The 12,352-nt window shown below is 37.9% G+C and overlaps 1 protein-coding gene across 1 annotated transcript in view; it reads left to right on the top strand.

The window, feature by feature from the left end:
• LIX1 (limb and CNS expressed 1) overlaps positions 1 to 12,352 on the top strand; it is a 60,128-nt gene that overhangs the window by 11,546 nt on the left and 36,230 nt on the right. The window lies entirely within an intron of this gene.

The raw sequence follows: 12,352 nt of genomic DNA on the forward strand, positions 1-12,352 counted from the left end.
TAGGCCATTTTTTTCTATAAAATTTTCTTCTTAGAAATTAAATTTTTACCAGTGTGCCCTTCAATACCATATTTAAGTGCTTTATTTCCTTCCTTTCTTCCTTCCTATCTTCCTTTTTTCTGTCTTTTAAAATATTCTCTTCAAGAATATGTCAATAGCTATGCTAGACAAATAAAAATCACTCCTCCCCCAATCTAACCTGGAGTCTATTCAGGTTTAGTGTGTTCCTTTAAGTAAAAAGGGAAGGAAAGAACGTCTTTCTCCTACAATGGCACTGAATTCACTAGTGAAGGGTGAAAGGGCTCTTGACCTGCTCAAAGCTTTGAATAAGTTGTGTAGAACCAAGGGTCTTATGCTGCGGGTTTGGAGAGTGGAAGCAGTAAAAAGAAACAGAGGAGCAACTTTTCACTGAGTTTCTTGTGAATAAGAAGTTTAGTCTGTAATTATATGGTCACTTTTTAAGCTTAACTAAACTCCACCAATTGTTTACAGTTTAGCAGCGAGAATAAAATAGAAAAGGGGTTAAAATAAAACATACCTTATGTTCTATCATCCAGACCTTTGCGGGAACTCTCTTATATGGAAGGATAAAGAAGTCTCCTATTTCATGTATCTCATTCATTAACACAGAACCTAAATTTGATCAGATAGCGCTTACCCTTAAATGGATTGTACTCTGCAACTGCTTGCATGGCTTAAATAGGTATGGGTATTAAACTGCTGATCCTCTCCACTCAGGTGTTTCTAATCTGAAAAATGACTAAGTGAAAGTAAGCCAAATGGCAAATTTCTGTACCAGCACTTTTTATAACATTGAAACATGCAGCCACTCACCAGCCTCATGGAATAAATGGGAACAGGCTTACTCATTTTCTGGGGCAGGACATCAAAAGTCTGCCGGGGGGTTATGCCATGCCTTGGCAGCCTATCATGCACATGCCAGAGTTTAGCACGTGGACTCATTTTCTTTGGCACACCCATAAGCTGCTGCCACCACACTCATCTTTTAACACAGCTTGTAAAAAGTTGCCATCAGCCCTGAATGGCAGGTTCTGAGCAGCCTCCTCTCCTCCTAGTTACTTGTGGCCCTTTCTCCCCCACCCCAGTCCAGTGTCTTCCTGCCAGAAGGACAGAGCTAAGCACTTGAGTACATCACTGCCAAATCCTTAAGAAAAATTGCTACCTTGCTTTCTTGCAAGGTGAAAAGCCAGTCCAAGAATTTTTAAAACCCAGCTCAGTTGAACAAAAGAGCATTAACACATACACACACACTCTCTCACACTCTCTCTCTCTCTCTCTCTCTCAAAATGTTTTTCTTAATTTTCTATAAATGCAGGGACAGGTTTTTTTTTCTCTCTTCATTCTTTGGAAACACATAATAAAGGGATATAAATGATCATTTGAATTTATTTATTTATTTATTTATTTATTTTTTTGGCCTTCAGTGGCTTTTGATTTATTTAAAAACAAGCAATTGTAAATTGAATTTTCTCTTCAAGTTGGTCAGGAAAAGTACCCAGAGAGTTTTCTGGTCTGAGACTGATACACATGGGGATAGTTACATTCATTTAAGGAAATATTATTTAGCTGCTTTTCTCAGCTATCCTCCAAGTGGCATTTTGCAATGCATTAAATATCTCATTTGTTATAGACAAGGTGTTCATCTGGCAATAGTTGCACTTTGTTTTTTTGGTTTTTTGGTTTTTTTAAATGTTCTTTCCTGGAAGGAAATGAATTCCATAATAATTTTTTGCTTTTTTTCCAGAACTATTTCACATTTCAAATAAAAAATAATGGAAAGACATTTTAAATAAAATGGGCTCTCAATTTGAAATTTGCTCATCTAAGCTGATACTGGATTGTTCTCCACTGTGTAACTGTCTCAAATTTGTAACAAGTAACGCTAGGAGTCTCCAAACCACCAGCCAGAATCTCTTTGCAGGGAAATTAAGGCATATCTCCATGTTGCCTTCCATTCCTGGCTTTGTTCAACATCCAATTTCTTTTTGTTTGTCATATGTCACAACCAAAGATGAGCTATCCTAAAAGCAGCCCTTGTCAGCTCTTTTAAAATGTGTGTCTGAGCTTACTATTTGTTTGCCACTACTTGACAGTTCCTAGTGTGCTTGCTTTCTCAAAGGATAGCTACATGATTTCAAGATGGCTGCACTTTCAGATTCTACTCTGAATGTTAACTCTTCATATAACAAGAGTATAATATGCTTATCTGCCATCTTTGGGCTTGCTCTTTATCCATTCATAGTAATGCTAGGATATCAAGTCCTCATCATGTGATGACCGGCACAATGCTAGGAACATTTATTCACAACAAACCAGTAATGTAGGCACTATTGTTGTTTGTAGGTGAGGGAACTGAGTCTCCTGGAGATTAAAGTGCCTTGCCCAAGTCCACACAGTTAATGAGTGATAGAGCCAGAATTCAAATGCTATTCCAACTCCTCACCTTTAACCACTAGATGATATTGCCTCTCAGAAGTATTATATTACCTTGTCATTTGTGCTGTCATGGGAAAATGGGGGGTTGGGAGGGAGGGCATTGAAATGAACTCTTCTGGGAATATGGAGGAAACTCATTAAATAGGCCCATCTGAACAGGTATGTGACAGGAGAGTCAGAGGGGAAGGGCATTTTTGAGGAGAAAGAAGAGCTTGTCCAAAGACATATCAGGCAATTCAAAAACAGTGCATTGGGGAAGGTGGCGACAAGGCTATAAAATCAGGTGGAATCACACAGAAGTGTAGGCAACAGGGAGCCACTGGAGTTAACGGTGTTGTTAGATTATTTCTGCAAGCTTATGGCCTTATGTTGCATTGGGGGAAATATTAGACTTCTGTGTTGGAGGTACACTTCCTGATACTAAGGGAGAATCACAGCTTTTTCAACAGCAGAAATTCCCTTGCCCTCTTGCCCAGCCACACAAGATGCAAAATTTGCAAATGTATACAGGCCTATAGTGAGAAATCACTTTGACTAACTGAAAGCCAAAATCAAGGCAAACTTTCTTAAAACAGATTGTTAAAAAACAAACTTCAGGGGCGCTTGGGTGGCTCAGTGGGTTAAAGCCTCTGCCTTCGGCTCAGTTCATGATCCCAGATCCTGGGATGGAGCCCCGCATCAGGCTCTCTGCTCAGCCAGAAGCCTGCTTCCTCCTCTCTCTCTGCCTGCCTCTCTGCCTGCTTGTGATCTCTGTCTTTCGGATAAATAAATAAAATCTTTAAAAAAAAAAAAAAACTTCATTGTCGTTGAAGCCTTGAGATCTTTTGGTTTCCAGCATTGACCAACAAAGTGATGTTGGATTTCATAAATATGTTTTCCCAAATTTCATAATAAAAAAGTGAGAAGAAAACTTTACTAAACATTGCACAATTAGAAGCAAATTTCTCACATATTTGAGGTGCATTAACTTCCATTTGGGAAACATTTTTCTGCATGAAAGGTTTTATTTATATCAGATAGGTAAATACTTCAAAAGGTACATTTTTACCCTTTGGAAAAATTGGACCAGACTATAAAGCTATTAAAAACACCTTAGTAATCATGAATCTGACTGTATGCAACCCAAGAGAGCAAAAATCCTCAAGAGTAAAGTGTTTTCTCCATCCCATGCTTTTTAGTGTAGTTATCTGAAATCTATAAATTTGATGATACATTTATGGTTTTTGCATTTCACAAAAAGGAATGGAGTAGGATGTAAGGGATAAAGGTACTTGTGCAGTAAAATCTCTACACATATTGCATTACATTCCACCACATAAAGTATGCCTAAAAGAATATGGTTAAGGAAAAAAAAAAACCCTCCACTGCTCACTAGCTTATTTTGCATTAACAACATCATCTTAATTACAATAATTTGAATTCTGATAATTTTAGCATCTAAAGTGTGAGCTGAAGCCTACTCACATGCTGGCTTTACTTTATTACAGGATACAACTAGTTTTATTTTAATTAATTATACCAAGAGAAAAATGCAGATTTTGGTTTCAGCCATTAATGCCATAAGCACTGTTCTCTAATCCTTTATTCAGTATATATACATTTGGTAGATTTAAATACTGAAAATCTCAGCCCCAGAGGAAAATTTTTCAAAATGGAGAAAAAAAAATTTTAGTGGCCTCTTGATCGTTTAATGGCCATCTGTCCCAATACGTTTATTTTTTAATATATAAGTAAGATTTAACAAATAAACAAACTACGATCAACATTCAACCTGTGATCAAATCTAGTCCTTCTTCATGGTCTGCCATCTCATCTCACTATAGGCTTTTTTTTTTAACAGTTAAGATTTGTTAGCCTGATCTCAACTTTAACAACTTCTGAAACTCATGTGTTAAGTTACAGCCATAATAGGATACAGCTGCACAAGGGTGAGTTTCTAAGTCATGATTTTTCTGTTTAAATGATATGGTTTTACTGATTATGTGCTACAGATTGATTTAAGAAATGTAAGACAACTTTAGAAGCCTTTCATAAAAGAATCTTCTGTATTTAATACATTTCATATTGAAGTTTTAACCCCAAAGGCTCTTACTTCTTTTCCTCCATGTTCAAATGCTCATGTAAGTTTAGTCTGTCACGGTAGTTAAAACCATCTTATTTTAAAAGAAAAAGAAAAAGAAAAAAAAAAGATTCTTATTGAAAGCTTAATATTGACGAAATAGTCAATTATTACACTCCCTGTAGTTCTCTGTATTCTATATTCTTTCTCTGGTGTCTGTGGAATGCTGTCTGAATTATGGTCTCTTTTTTTTTTTTTTCCCCCCCTACTGCGATGATAATCAGTTGATCTCTATTTTGACCTCATCCACTTAGGCAGCTGTGGGAACCCGTCATTTTGTCACCACTTCTTTGGCACTCATGGCCTATACTATGTAGTTTACATTTCTCTTGTGCATTATGAGTTAAAGGTTTGCTGGCATGTTTTTGTCTATACCTAAGTTGGAAGTCCCAGGAGGGCAAAGCCATATCTTGCACTTCCATGTGCCCTCCCACAGGTCAGGCACCCAGCAGGTGCACAAAAGACATTTTTTGGTTCCTAAATGGTTGGTTTTCTCCCTCACAAAAAGGGAGAAAGATTTTTACTATTGTCAGATATTCTCCTTTACTGTAAAATAAACTGTACCTTCTAAAACATCATCACTGACCCCTTAATCACAGCTTAATTGCATGCAAGGTTAAACTGACAGCCAGATGAAACAGGATGGAGGAAGAAGGGACTCTGGAAATAAACACAGCCACCTCAGACAACTTCCCCAGAGCACTGTCTTGGGTTGCCCATGGTATAGGACCCTAAATCATTCCATACACCACAGTGGCACAGTAATTTAGATTGCCAGTCCTTATATTCATCTTCAGGGTCTAACCTCAACTGTGGGTAACTCAAAAGCCATGTACCATGCTCTTTAGAGCAAAACTCTATCTATCTTTGAACTTGTACCTAAACCCTAGTTAGATAGCTATTGCAGAGTCGTGAAGGGTTTTCTTATGACTTTTCCTAGGGAGAGTACATTGTATGCCTAAAGCCACATTTGCACAGACTGACCATTTTAGCTAAACAGAATTTATCAGCAAAGCAACTGTGTTTGCTTTTATTTTTTTAATCTTGGATTAGTTACCTATAATCAGCAGTCCTACAAAGTCTCCTAAATACAGTGTAATGTCAGTGCCTGATGGAAAATGGGAGAGATATATTCTTTCTGATTGGTTAAAAAGATTACATCAGGTTTTTATTTTATGTAGCTTTTGTGATTGGATGACATCATCTCAACACGGTGCATGTGTAAACCACACATGGGAACTTAGGCATACTGATGCTGTTTAATACTGGTATACTTAATGATCTTTTATTTTATTTTCATTTGTCTTTGTGATTCCTTCTTGCTCCTTCATATTCTCTCCCATTTGCCCTCTTTAAAAAAATTATGCAGTACTTCCAAAGATATAAAAAAAAAAAGTCACTTTAATTTCCCCCAAAATGACTCAAAAGTTCAGCAATTTTAAACTCTGAAGGTGAAAATTAAATGAAAAAGAATGGGATTCTTTTTACACATTTTGGACAGTCTCCCAAGAGGTTAACTTTGTAGAACAACCCAAAGGATCATAATTCCCTCAAGAAAAGTATTAAGGGAAGCACATGGGACCAGAGCAGAAGAAAAGAAAAAGCAAACAAAAGGAGAAACACACCAGCTTTCCAGCTGCTCAAAGAGCTAGGTGCTGACTCTGAAACATTTATACTAAAGGAAAGCTCCTCTCCTGGGAGTATAGCAAGACTCCAAGCTGTCTCAGTCCTGCAGTGTAGCTGTAGCTATCTTTGAAAGAGTATCTACATGTAAGAAAAAGAGGCCCAAGATTCCTACAACTTGTACCTGACCTGATACACAAGCTATGTCAGCAAGATTCCATTAGCCTGATCAAAATCTCGCAGGACATGAAGATAGTTATAAATGATTGGACAATTAGGTTTTTTGGTCAGTGTCCTGGAGTTTACCAAGCCAACCACAAGACTGAAAGATACTCTGTTTTACAACCCATTTGGCACAAATCATAAATTGACATCACATCTTGAGCTTGCCCTTAAATTATTTGGGGGTCCTTTTCTATTTTTCCTCAAAAGAAAAAAAAAAAAGCTAGGAAATCACATTTGGCAAGTTGTACATGATCAAATTGCTAGAATAGAAAATACTCATTAAGCTTATTTTAAAATGTCACCTGCTAAAGCTAATTTAATTAAAGATTATATTAAAATATTGCATAACATAAATCTATCTGGTTGGAGGCAGAGAATCAATTTGAAAATATATTAATCATCTTGAAAGCCTTTTAATGATTTATCCTTAAATTGTAGCCTTTCCAATTTGTCTTTAACTGTTTGGCAAGGGGTATTTTACCCAGCTAGAATTTTTTCTCTGTAAGGCAAAAAGAAAATGGTTCCTTTTTTCTGATAGATTTATAACATACTTTTAAGAGCTTTTTTTGCTGACAAATGACTGTCTGTCACACAGGACTTACCACATATTAAGTAATTGAACTGGGCAATGGACTGTAATGTTTATTTTCCTGAAGCTTAAGCAGTCATTTAAACATTAATTTTAAATAGAAATTAGCTCCTCTCATTGTTTCTGCTAAGAGCAGTTCTATTGCCTTTAGCATCCATTAGAAAGTGAGTAATTTGGACAAACATCCCTATTTTCAGATTTTGAGATGTACCATTTCATCCATTATTTTCTGGCTAGTTTGACGTTTTGACTTTACTAGTGAATAATATAAAAAGAGCCTTCTCTTTCCCATCTCTGAATTCTTTACATATTTTGGAAATAAATAGCACAATATGTACAATTAGAGAATTTTCAGATGCACAGACTTTTTTAGAATGTTTAATGATATGGTTTCTAATTCAGGAATAGTAATTTTTAAAGATGCATTATGCAAGCATATAATCATGCCATTTCCTTTCCTCCTTCACCTTCTTTAACCACAAATAATAGCTAACATTCTCGTGCTTACTATGTGTGAAGCTCTATTCTGAGCATTTTCCATTTAAACCTTACAGAAACTTTGTGTGGGAAGTACTGCATTTTACAGATAGAACTGGGGTAGTTAGGTAGGTATCTTAGAGTGGTACAGACAGAATTCAAACACAGGCATTCTGATTCCAGATTCCATGCTTTAAACTACTAAATAAATTGCCTGCTGGTTGATAAAATGTAGAGAGACAAGATCCAGTACACACGTCGCTGTGTTTGACTATATTTGAGGATTCTTCTATAACATATTCTATAATCCATGGGGCATTTACTTTCTATACATCTCAGATTGCCCATATGAAAACATAGATCATGTGTCCTTATTGGCATCTTTATAGCACCCAATCCATGAAGATGACAAGTTCTGAATTTGTAGGATAAAAGCCCTCTGAGCGTCCAGTTATTGATGATCTTGTCTTAAGGGGCTTTGTGCTCCTTCCAGGCTGCAAAATGAACCTTCTCTTGCTTGTCTCATCCCCTACCCACTTCTCATCCCCTATCCACTTCTCATCCCCTACCCACTTTTTATGTCCAAACTCCTCCCAGAAACTTTCTCCTTGGGGTCACCCAGATCTACAAGAGCAGCCAAGCATTCTCTCCACATGTCTGGGCCCTGCTTCTTGAATGGAGCCACTATGAGCAGAAGAGAATCTTAGGCAAAGACAAAGGGCAAGGGACTCTGTGCTCCTGCCATTCTTACCCACTCAGGTAAAGCTAGGGCACTAGAACAGTAGGCTTGATTTCCAGTTCTTAGAAGAAACTAACTCCCCTTACTCTGTCTTCTGTCCAAATCATACCCCTTTCCTATGCCCCCTTACAAATTTCCTTGGCTGAGGCATTTTAGTTTTCTTACTCTTCTTGTCAAGTCATCCTTACTCCTTTGAGAGGACAACTTCTCTCTCATCATGGCTAAATCTCTTCTCAAGTGGCTCAGCTTAGCTTCTTTCAGGGCAGATTTTACCTGAACTTTTCAGCCCACATTCATTTCTTTCCCCCCTGTGTTGGTTTAATTATTGTGCAATAAATTTTTAGGTTTTAAATATTACTCTAAGATCATATCTGTTGGGGGATGCCTGGGTGGCTCAATTGGTTAAGCCGATGCCTTTGGCTCAGATCATGATCCCAGGCTCCTTGCTTGGTGGGGAGCCTGCTTCTCTCTCTGCCTCTGCCTGCCACTCTGCCTGCTTGTGCACTCACTGGCTCACGGGCTCTTTCTCAATCTCCCGCTCTCTCACTCTGACAAATAAATAAATAAAATCTTTAAGAAAATAAAATAAAATCATATCATATCATATCTGTTGGGGTGTCTGGGTGGCTCAGTGGGTTAAAACCTCTGCCTTAGGCTCAGGTCATGATCTCAGGGTCCTGGGATGGAGCCCTGCATCAGGCTCTCTGCTCAGCAGGGAGCTTGCTTCCCCTCCTCTCTCTGCCTGCCTCTCTGCCTGCTTGTGATCTCTGTCAAATAAATAAAATCTTTAAAAATAAATAAAATCATATCTGCTCCACAATGTAACACTCTTAACATTTTCTTCACTAATTATATTACACATTTATTATTTCTTCAATCAATTTTTATGGGAAGAAGCCTGTTTTGAACTTCTTTTTATTTTTAACTCCGTATCACCAAGGTCAGTGTTGTCAAATAAACCATGCCAGTGCCACAACGTTGGTTAATTCTGGTGTTCTTTTCCACTTATCCCAGAAGCTACTTTCAAATCCTTTTCAACATGATGTTCCAGGCAGTCAACATAAAAGGATTAGGGTTGGCACTCCAATATAAAATTACTCACCATCTCCATTCAGGATTTTTTAAAGCTTAAGCTATTATGAAAGTAAAGACCTAGCCAGAAAGTGACGAAAAAAAATCATGTGTCTACTCTGACCAGGCATGCTCTATCTGTACCTGCTCCAATCTCCGGCTGAAGCGTGGCTGCCACCATCACATCCGTGCTGTGTGAGCATCATAGTGGTTCATACATGAAACCTCCTGTTCAAGGAGGAAGCCTCAAACTCTCCAGGAATCATAGTGGCTTCACTTACTTTCTACACATTCATTCAGTTGCATTCAAATGGCTCAGAAGTGTAGAGTCTTCTTACATTCCAAGTGAATTCAACAGTTGCTTCATGGGTTGGGTACCAAGGAGGCTAGAGAGAAGAAAGAACCAGAGTCACTGCCCTCCAGATTCTCACAGTCTGCTGTGAGTTAAGTAACAAAACTGTATGATATAAGATGAATTCTTATCATAAGGCATTTCATTCCTGCAGCCAGAAAGAAGTCCAGCCAAGTCTGACTTGATCAATGTAGCCTGGAACACCACATCCATTTCATTAGCATGGTTTAGAGGAGATTAAGTGCTAAGACACAGGACCACTAATGGAATGAGAGCTCAGAAAAGGAGATTCATGTGGGCCAGAACCAGTGAGTAAGGCATGATGGAATAGGTGGTATTTCCTCTGAAGTTTGGGAGTAAGTGGGGTAGATAGAGGGGAGCGGCAGAAACAATACTCCTGGGAGAACTTGAACCAAGGCACAGGTGAAAAAAACAAAAAACAAACAAACAAACAAAAAACCACTCTACGTTCAGGGACAATGAAAACACTGCTTTTCTGAAGCTGACCAAGGATATCTATAGAGCAGGTCAAAGGTTGGATGGTCAATGTATTCCACATTGTTGGATGTCTTCTCTGTTCAACTGCCTTTTGTGAAAGCCTTAATACTCACCTTTTTATAATCAAAAAGAAAGCCTGAGGTAGGGAAAAACAAAAACCTCATTCAAGAGAGATTTACTTGGGGATTGAATTACCACTCTAAAAACTCTGTCACATTTCAAATTTCAAAACACTGACAAAGAAGTTAACTATACTAATGCCTATAAACTACTTTGCAAATTCTCTTGTTGATACACAAAATATTCCAAAACTGCTAAAGAGGTTTGTGTTAGTCAGCTCAGGCTATTGCAAAAAAAAAAATGCCTTAGACTGGGTGGCTTACATAACAGGAATTTGTTTTCTCACAGTTCTGAAGGCAGGGAAGTCCAAGTTCAAGTTGTCGGCACATTTGCTTCCTGGTGATAGACCTCTTCCTGACTTGCAGATGGCTGCCTTATTGCCATATAGTCACATGGCCAAGGAAGGCAGCTCTAGTGTCTATTCTTAAAAAGGCACTAATCCCATCATGGGACCCCCCAGCCCCATAACCTCCTCTGAACCTAATTATTTCCAAAAGGCGCCACTATCCTGTGGGTTAGGATTTCAGCAAATGAACTGGGGAGAGGGAGGGTACAGGGGAGAGAGGTAGAAGGTACAAATACTTAGTCCATATCAGGGTCAATCACTTGTGTCTGAGAAAGCGATTTGGGGTGATGCAATGGATTTAAAAGTTTGATGTGCAAAGTATATTCAGAGGCTAAATTGCTTTCTTTACTCTCAGATGTTATAAACTGAGAGAAGTCACAAAAATGAATTGGATTTCATGCAGTTATTCTAGGATCTCCCCAACAATTCTCTCTCCTTCTACTTCCTCCCACATCTCTTTTCTCAGCCATTTGATATTCTACTTCTTCATAGTAATTTTACCCATTTAATATCAGTGACCTTGATAAAGGTACCTCCAGTAGAGTACATACAAATGAAAACAACTTAAATTCTGTCATATTAGAGAGTGTCTTGGAATGAACAAAGAGCATGGACTATACACTCAAGACAGGTTGAAAATCCCAGGTCTGAGACTTTGTAGCTGTGTGATTATATCTTAAGCATCTTTAATTTCTAATCTGTAAATTGTGGATGATAATACCTGTTTCTAGTGGATGTTGTAAAGATAAGATGAGAAAATGCACGGTGCCTGGAATGTAATAGATACATAATAAAGGAGATGAGAATAACAACTTCTTCCTACAAAAAGACTTCTCAAACTTCAGTGCACATCAGATTGACTGAGAATCTTATTAAAATGCAGATTATGGTTCAATAGCCCTGGAGTGGGGCCTGAAATCTTGCATTTCTAACAAGACCCCTGGTAATATCTAGGCTGCTTCTTAGAGGACTGCAATTTCTGTACAAAGGTTTAGTGATTATTTTGTTTTTGTTTTTATTTTTATTTTTATTTTTAAGTAGCTGATGGTTGAGGGGAATCTTAAAAGATGAGTAGACCATACAGGAAGACAATAGTCAGTAGAAAAAAGGGCATTCCACATGTGGGAATGGAAGTAAAGTGTTTGCCAGTAGCATAGAAAGCATGGGAGTATGTGAAGCCTGGAAGGTGACTTGAGGAGGAGAGAAGTATGGAATGAGAAACCGTATCAAGACAGAGGGTCTTCTATGCATTGCCAAGGAGTTATTTATCTTGTAGGTAATGAAGAACTCACAGAAGGATTTTAAGTTGTGAATGATTTAATGAGCTATGAGATTTAGATTACCTGGGAAACAATTGGAGGATAGGAGAATAATGGAAATCAGGAGGATATTGTATTTGGTGAGATAAGAAGCAATGCAGCAATGGCAGTACAAATTGAGAGGAAGTGAGGACTATAGGAGGCATCAGGATATAGAATCAATAAAACTTGGGGATTTATTAGGAAGCAAAGAGGACATAAAGTTTAAGGTGCCTGCCAGGTTTCTGATTAGGTTATTGGGTAGGTGATAATATTACTTTCTAAGTAATTCAGGAGAAAGAGAAGAGTTTGTGGGAAAGAAAATGAGTTGAGCTTGGGAAATGTTGAATTTGTGTCACATCTGACAAGGAGGTATCTGTAAACAAAGTTGGAGTTATAGAAGTTTGTGGAAACTGTCAGCTTATATTATGGTGGATG

This window comes from Neovison vison, chromosome 1, assembly GCF_020171115.1.
Source record: "Neovison vison isolate M4711 chromosome 1, ASM_NN_V1, whole genome shotgun sequence".
Taxonomy (NCBI): domain Eukaryota; kingdom Metazoa; phylum Chordata; class Mammalia; order Carnivora; family Mustelidae; genus Neogale; species Neogale vison.